This window comes from Macaca mulatta, chromosome 4 (genome assembly GCF_049350105.2).
Source record: "Macaca mulatta isolate MMU2019108-1 chromosome 4, T2T-MMU8v2.0, whole genome shotgun sequence".
Lineage (NCBI taxonomy): Eukaryota > Metazoa > Chordata > Mammalia > Primates > Cercopithecidae > Macaca > Macaca mulatta.
This window is the reverse complement of record NC_133409.1, coordinates 6,117,972-6,123,811: the sequence shown is the minus strand read 5'-3', so window position 1 is coordinate 6,123,811 and position 5,840 is coordinate 6,117,972. Positions and strand designations below refer to the sequence as shown.

At 47.6% G+C, this 5,840-nt stretch overlaps 1 long non-coding RNA gene and 1 pseudogene across 1 annotated transcript; both read left to right on the top strand.

Moving 5' to 3' along the window:
- The first annotated feature begins 355 nt into the window (after window positions 1–355).
- LOC114677372 (uncharacterized) lies at window positions 356–3,024 on the top strand. The gene is made up of 2 exons (XR_013416974.1): window positions 356–442; window positions 889–3,024. It is a non-coding gene; the product is annotated as an uncharacterized LOC114677372 (long non-coding RNA).
- A 754-nt stretch (window positions 3,025–3,778) lies between these two features.
- LOC100423236 (mitochondrial import receptor subunit TOM6 homolog pseudogene) lies at window positions 3,779–5,340 on the top strand (annotated as a pseudogene).
- Window positions 5,341–5,840: the final 500 nt, after the last annotated feature.

Below are 5,840 nucleotides of genomic sequence, written 5' to 3'. Positions count from 1 at the left end.
CCGATATATTGCATAAATGAGTTAACATTGGTCCCATTGCAAAATGATTTTTTATACAGAATTAGAGAGACTGACATCAGGAATGCTGCTAGAAAATTATTAGCTCACTTTTTACATCCAAGGGGGTGAAATGATACACTTTGGAAATTTGTACAAATAGACAAGTGGATGGATGTCGATGTCAGTGGGGAGAAACGGGGGGCCAGGTCCCGTTTTGAGGAGAGGAGATGGGCCCGGCGGGGGCGGAGGAGCGGGTCGCGCCGCTGACATTAGCCAAGGACAAGATGGGGTGGGCGCCTGCCGGTGGCCGACTCCGCCCCTGCCTCTCAGGGGTGCGCGTCATCCGCGCAGCCGCGGATCCTGGCCCGGGGAGCCACCGGTCCAGCCTTGCGCCTGGGAGCCGGACTCGGAGACGTCCACCCGGTGGAGAGACGCGAGGGAGGCGTGCAGACAGGGGCTGCTCACACGGAGAGCCCGGGAAGCCGGCAGGGCGCAGGCGGGGCGGGTCCCGGGGCAGAGCAGTGACCATCTGCGTCCTGCATAGCGCTGCCACCAGGAGAGGAAAATCCACTGGAGGTTGTGCTGTGTGCGTTCTCCAAGAGGGAAGCTCAGTACGGGCACTCCCTTCGTCCGCTTCAGGAGGACCGCACGGTGTGTGGGGGTGTGTGTGTGTGCGCGCGCGCATGTGCCTGTGTGTGCATGTGTGTATGTGCGTGTGTGCGTATATGCGTATGTGCGTGCGTGTGTGTGTGTGGCTCGTGCACATACGTAAGCACACCCTCGGTACATAGAAACTCACAGAAACATACAGTAATCCTGTATAAAGATTATGAGTCTAGAAAACATATACTGCCTGTCATTTTTCTCGACTGTCTCTGTGCCTTCTAGATATTTCGGTGTCCTCCGCGTGCTTCATTTTTATCAGACTCCTGGGTGTGTGCAAGGAGGGAACGCAGGCGCGGAACTCAGGCGCGGAAGATGTAGTTTGTGCATTAGGAAGCCTCCGTTGGAGCGCCACTGACGTCTGCACCTCTGCGCTAGGCTCTGCTGCAATACATCAGACTGACTGCAGGATCGCTGCCTCTTTGCTCTAATATATGTGCACTGCTGGTTAGGAAAATCCTCAGCCATACCGTGACTCTAGCTAGCTAGTCAATGTATTTAATTTTGTTAATTGAAAGGAAGGACTAAGGAGGGAAAAGAATGCAAAGGAAACATGAAAAGATTTTACAAATTTTTAAATGCTTATTTTTCCAGATGGAAGGTTGAGACAGTACGAATAGAGACACTTCATGGCTGCAGATGTTGATGCTTTTGCTAAATGAACAGCCCAACTCAGTTCTGTGAAATTGCATCATATTTCTTTTCCAGAAGACACAAATCTTTTGACTGTTGTGCTTCTCTTTGTATATGTTACTGTTAAAAAAAAATGTGAGGAAAAAATACTTTAATGTGATGTCAATTCTTAGATTTCATCCCTCTCAATAATTTTTGCAGGGCCGCATCACTTCACTTTCAGTGTGATGACATTTGCTTTTGAATGTATTGTCTTGTGTTGAGGTCATGGAAGATATGAATGAGGCAGGAAGATCGTTACAAATGAACCATAATTAATATCTACATAGTTCTCATGGATTGTCAGGCAGCCCCCTAGAGTGCTGATTTGCTAGCGAGCTGTGGGGGTCACTCTGCAGGGGGACCGGGCAGGCCTAGAAGTAACTGTAGATTCCCCTTTGAGAACTTGTCACTGGGCTTGGGTATCTCAACATTAATACTCTTGCATGAGTAGAAGCAGCAGAATGCCCTGGAACCTCAAGGAGGGTTTGGGGGTAACAATGCCAACATGAGGAAACCACTGTAGAAGCAGAATGGTGGAGTTCTGTCTTGGGACAGTATTAGCACCTGTCGGGGAGTGGACGTTGTGCCAATTTGCTAGGGTTGCCCTAACAAAGTCCTACAAAACTGGGAGGCTCAAAACAAAAGAAATAGCTTTTCTTACAGTCTGAAGGCTGGAAATCTGAAATGAAGGCGTCAGCAGGGCCAGGCTCCCTCTGAGACCCTGTGTGGGTCCCCTCCAGCTTCTTCCAGCTCCTGGTCCTGGCAGACAATCCTGGCGTTCCTCGGCTTGTAGCTCATCACTAATCCCTGCCCTGCTGTCAAGGCTGTCTTCTTCCTGAGTGTCTCTGTCTCTGACTCTTGTCCTCTTCTTAAGGGGACACCAGTTGTATTGGATTGGAACCTGCCCAAATGACCTCATCTTAACTTGATTACATCTGCAGATATCTTATATTACAAATAAGGTCATATGGACAGGTGCCCATCTTTTCAAAGGACACAACAGGACCCACGACAGATGTTTTGGGATTGTACTTCTGCTTCAGCCAGTGAGGAACTTGTGCTGAATTTCTCAAAAGAGGTGATGAAGAGTAACAGAGGGAATTGGGCCAGAATTTCCACACCATCTAGCATTACAGTGTTCCGTGGCTGATGGCATTAGCAGGTCAGCATTAGCAGCTGGAAGGAAAGCTGATGGGAGCCAGGACTGGAGGGGCGTCGACAGGGCAGATCTGCGGTGGTGAGGGTGGTGGCTCTCAGGCCGCCAAGAAAAACACCAGGAGCTGCAGGGCCCATGCCAGGGGAAGGAAGGGGTGTTGTGGGTCTTTAGGGCCTAGTGTTTCCCCAGATGGGGACCCCAGCCCACTGCTTTTCTTGTACCCGTTCCTCCTGTCCTTCTTCAGTGACGAGGTCTGGGGAAGCAAGAATGGATGTCCACATAATGAAGCACCAAGTTAATGGAAGGGATTGTGGATTTACTGAATCTTTCACTTCAGCCCTATGTGTGATGCACTGTGTCGGGACTTCATGGGCAGGTACAATGGGTGTTAGCTTATAATAATAACTCACAGTTAAAGCACAGCCGGGCCAGTGATATTTCCAGCTGTATTCCACAGGATCCTAGTGCTCAAACCAAAATATTGCAAAACTGAGGGAACACTGTCAAAAATAAATACTTTGTCTTCTTCAGTTCTGTGTATTTGCTGTGTGTGTGCATTTTGTAAGGAGTTTCATTTGGGGAAAGGATTGAACAAATTAAATAATGCATTTATTCATTCAACAAATAGGTGAGCTGGGCATGGTGGCTCACACTTGTAATCCCAGCTATTTGGGAGGCCAAGGCGGGTGGATCACCTGAGGTCAAGAGTTCGAGACCAGCCTGGCCAACATGGTGAAACCCCATCTCTACTAAAAATATCAAAAAATTAGCCAGTTGTGGTGGTGCATGCCTGCATTCCCAGCTACTAGGTAGGCTGAGGCAGGAGAATCGCTTGAACCTGGGAGGCAGAGGTTGCAGTGAGCCGAGATTACACCACTGCACTCTAGCCTGGATGACAGAGCAAGACACTATCTCAAAAAAAAATGTAGATCCCTGTGCTTCAGGTACTACTAGAAGATATACCCACAAAAGAAATTAATAGTAATTCCTGCAAGTGTGGAACTACCATTCTATTGGGTGAGCAGCATATAATTAATGATAACAAATGAGGAAAATAGGTACTACGGTGATAGAAGGTGACCTATGGCTCTGAGAAAAAGCAAACACAGCAGGATGATGGGAGACTAGGGCCATGAGGGTAGGCTCCATGGAGACGAGGCATTCGGCAGAGTTGGAACTGGTGAAGGAGTCCGCAATGTGGTGTCTGTGTAAAGAAGGTTCTGGGCCGAGGGTTGAGCTGCTGTGATGACTTGATGGTGAGCATGGGCCCAGCGTGTTAGAGAAATGGCAAGGAGGCCAGAGTGGCCAAGGCAGAGGGGTCAGGAAATAGAGGCCAACACCCAAGGCAAAGAGCAAGCCCTGCAGGTGCTTGCAAGGATTTTGGATTTTACTCTGAGTGAAATGGAGAGCCAGCCGTTCCTTGGTGGCGCAAAGCATGACATGGTATGACTTGCATTATAGAAGGATGTTTCTGGCCACAGGGAGGAAAATGGACTGGAGGGGCAGGTGGAAAGCAGGGAGACCCAGGATGAGGCTACTGCAGGAATCCAAGTGAGGCATGATGTTTGCTCAGAACAAGGCTGTAGCAGTGGGAATGGTAACATGATGTCGTATTCTGAGTCTATCTTGAAGATGAAGCTAATGGGATGTCCTATGGGGCATCATGAAATAGAGGAGTCAGGAATGACTTTGAAGAAATGAAAGCTAAGCTTGAACATTTTCCTAGTCCATCTGGGCAGCTATAACAAATACTTTAGACTGGGTAATTTATAAACAACAGATATTGCTCACAGTTCTGGAGACTGAGAAGTCTATGATCAAGGCATCAGCAGGTTCGAGGTCTGAAAGGGCCTCTGTGCTTCCTAGATGGTGCCCTGTTGCTCTGTCCTCACATGGTAGATGAAATGAAAGGGAAAAACAGGCTCCCTCAAGCCTCTTTCTAAGGGCACTAACCCCATTATAATCACCTCGCAAAGTCCCAACCACTTAATACCATCACTTTGGTGGTTAGGATTTCAACATATGAATATGAGAGGGACATACACATTCAGACCATAGCAAACATTTTAGTAAGGAACTGAACAATATGAAAAGTAACACACTGCTGGGCACAGTGGCTGACATCTGTAATCCCAGCGCTTTGGGAGGCTGAAGCAGGAGGATCACTTGAAGGCAGGAGTTTGAGACTAGCCTCGGCAACATTACAGATCCTGAGTCTACTAAATTTTTTCTTAAAAATTAGCTGGACAGCTCCACCAAGGCCCATGCGAAGCTGCCTACTACGGCCTCCAGTGGGGTCCCAGTGAGCGCTGCTGGCTCGGCTAATGAAACTCCCGAAATACCAGACAACGTGGGAGATTGGCTTCGGGGCGTCTACCTCTTTGCCACAGATAGGAATGACTTCCGGAGGAACTCGGTACTAAATTTGGGACTCTTTGCTGTGGGAGTTTGACTGGCCAGGAACTTGAGTGACATTGACCTCATGGCACCTCAGCCAGGGGTGTAGCCAAGTAGACAAATGGAATCCTGTGCTGAACCCGAATCTCCCAAAAAGCAGCCTACAATCTGTGACCACCACAAGATGTGCCCTGATGGCAGCTGACGTTTGATTCAGATGGGCACTTTTCTTCCCTCTCCCTGCCTAGTTTCCTTTTGTTCCTTGAGTCCACGCAGAACTCCATTCTCTGGTCAGCAGACAGGCTTAAGCTAAAGTATGGCCTCTGTTTCTATAAAGTTCTGTACATAGTTCCCAAGCTTCTGCAGGGGGTGATCTTTGCTCTTGGCCTGAGAAATAACAGTGCTGTTTTAACAAACATTTGAAATAAATACCGCACAAAAAAAAAAAATAGCTGGACATGGTGGTGTGCGCCTGTAGTCCCAGCTACTCAGGAGGCTGAGGTGGGAGGATCTCTTGTGCCCAGGAGTTCAAGGTTGCAGTGAGCTATGATTGTGCCACTGTACTCCAGCCTGGGTGACAGAGCCAGACCCTGTCTCTAAAATAATAAATAAATAATTTTAACAGTAACACATTAATCTGAAAATGAACCAAAAGTCTATTTTAGATTTGGAAAACGCCGTAATCAAAAGTAAGAAGCCAGTGGATGAGTCTAAAATTTAAAGCCAATGCACAGACGCAGGGAAAGAGAAATTATTCAACAAGAAAGTGCATCAGGAGAAACTACTCAGACTAGAACACGTGGTGACCAAAGATGGGGAATATCACAAAACATGAGAGATATTTAAAAAGTCGAAATTGATTTACTAAAAATGCCAGAAAGACTAAAATTATCAAATGGGGTAGACGAAACAATTGAACAGATAATGGCTAATAATTTCCCAGAACTGA